The 2,376-nt window shown below is 52.7% G+C and overlaps 1 long non-coding RNA gene across 1 annotated transcript; it reads left to right on the forward strand.

The window, feature by feature from the left end:
* Positions 1-821: 821 nt before the first annotated feature.
* Positions 822-1,319, forward strand: LOC147646257 (uncharacterized). The gene is made up of 2 exons (XR_015281927.1): positions 822-975; positions 1,087-1,319. It is a non-coding gene; the product is annotated as an uncharacterized LOC147646257 (long non-coding RNA).
* The last annotated feature ends 1,057 nt before the right edge of the window (positions 1,320-2,376 follow it).

Below are 2,376 nucleotides of genomic sequence, written 5' to 3' on the forward strand. Positions count from 1 at the left end.
TTTTTCTGCAATTTGTGGGATTTTAACAAAGTTTAGGGAATTTTGTGGGATTTTCCTACCATTTTGTGGGATTTTTGTGGGAATTTTGTCAGATTTAACTGGAATTTTGTGGGATTATTTTATTAATGGAGAAGACAATGAATATTTTTCCAAACCTCCTTTCAAACAACAAAACTTGGGGCAGCATGACAGAAAAGAAGAAAAGAAAATCTTCCCCAGTTAGAACAGAGCCAGAGTCTCACCATTTTCCCCTCCACTTTCATTTCTTTTCTCCATTTAGAGGCAAACCTTCCATCTCCAAAAGCTTCCATCTCTCACTTCCTGATGCCGTTTGCCACCCTTTAGCCTCGACCCCCACGGATCTGAGTGCTGTCCATGTGGGGCTGGGGATGCTCAGCCTGGAAAGAGAAGGGGCTGGGGAGGCCTCCCTGCAGCTCTAGGAAAGATGGGCACAGAGAGGAGAAGGCTTTCAACTGCAGGAGTGAGATTGAAGTTGGATCTAATGCAGCTGCTCTTTTCCACTCAGGCTGCTGGGCCACTGGCCCAGGCTGGGCACAGAGGCTGGGGATGCTCCATCCTTGGCAACATCCAAGGCCAGCTGGGAGCGGGGCTCTGAGCAACCTGTTCTGGGGGAAGACTGCTCAGCTTGGAACAAGATGGTCTTTAGGGTCCCTTCCAAGCCCAAGCACCCAGGGATTCCATCATTCTAGCATCTCCCTTGTCCACTTCAGCCTGGGCCTGGGCTCCTGGCACTGATGTCACAGTGCATGCTCCAGCTAGAACTTCCAGCATCCAGCAACGGCCACAACACAAACCTTGGCTCCTTGTGTCAGCACGCTCTTCACCCTGCTCCAGGCCTACCCATGTCACCTTGTTGTCACCTGCTCCCTCATACCCCCAGCAGTCCCAAAAGCTCCCCGTTGAGTGCATTTTGCTCTCCATCCCTGCAGGATGTCTGCATTTGCTCCAAAGAAGGTATGGTACTATTCCACGGAGGTGGACAGCCCGCAGCTGCCTGGCTGGGCTGGAGCTCTGTGGGATAGTGTGGGAAAGGGACCCCACTGGGAGATTTTGCTACCTCTGCAGGCTGGCACAGACACAGAGGAGGAGATGGAGGTGGATGTGAAGGAGGTGGAGGAAGAGATGGAAGTGGATACACAGATGGATACAGAAGAGGACATGGAAGTGGATGGACAGGAGACGGGAGAGGAAGAAATGGAGGTGGACATGGAAGAGCACATTGAGAAGATGAATATTGATATGGAAGACGAGGAGGAGGACATGGTGTTGGGATGAAGAGCGATGCTAGCAGCAGAACAGGCAGGTGCTCCCCACAGGCAGAGTGGGTCCCCTGCTGCCAGCCTGGGGCTGGGCTGGGCACTCCCTGCTCAGGGACACGCTAGCCCATGCACTGGATTCTGCTGGCCATCCCTGGCCTGGCCTGGGCTTGCTTTGGGCCACACAAGCCCTGTTCCAGTGCCTGGGCCACAGCCCCCAGCCCCGGCCAGCCTCACTTCTGGCAGCAGAGTCCCACTGTGCCAGTGTCCCAGCCTGGCAGCACATGGAACACCCCTCCATGCCTGACTGCACTGACCGTGCTACTTGTTTTTTTTCCAGGACTGAGGCACATCCCGGACACAGATGCCACCCTGCTGTATATACGTTTTACAGCTGTTGTGTTCTGATAGATGTTTTAGAGTTTGCTTAAGTGTTCTGTAAATACGTTTCATGTAGTTTTGTTAGATATGTTCTTAGGTAAATAGGTTCTATAGTTTGTTGTTGTTGTTACCAATATTCTTACAATGTAAATATGTTGTGTAGTTCATTCTTGTTCCTTTTCTTCTACAAATAAACATTCTTTGTTTTTCACACCCCAGTTTCTCTTTGCATTTGCCTCGGGCACATTTGCAAAGTTGTGCTTTCCACTCGCTCCAGGTTCCCAGGGCTGGATGTCCCTGCGGGAGCTGGCACAGCCACCCCAGGAGTGGGCTCCCTGTGCACAGGGGGTCCCACTGTCAGAGCTCACCCTCTCCTTGCAGTTTCTCTGCACACACTTGGTAGCTGGAGGGGCAAATCCCAGTGGGCCCTGTCCCATGGCATCCCACATGGGAGCAGGGCTCAGCCTCATCCATGGCTCTTCCCTGGCTCGCCCCAGGGCTAAGGAGGCTGCACTGGGCTGCGGGCAGCCTGCTTCCTGGGCACCCTGAGGGGCTGGAGCCAGCCTGGAGGGAGCCTCAGCACAGGGGCCTTGACTCGATCTTCTCGAGTGTGACCCGGCTAGCTCAGTGATGAGGTTTCTCTTCACTCGAGTTTTGAGCCAGTATATGTTTGTGAGATTCACTGATTTTCTTCAAGAATTCAAGTCTATAGAGCGAG

Source organism: Cyanistes caeruleus, unplaced genomic scaffold, assembly GCF_971803275.1.
Source record: "Cyanistes caeruleus unplaced genomic scaffold, bCyaCae1.hap1.1 HAP1_SCAFFOLD_105, whole genome shotgun sequence".
Classification (NCBI taxonomy): Eukaryota; Metazoa; Chordata; class Aves; order Passeriformes; family Paridae; genus Cyanistes; species Cyanistes caeruleus.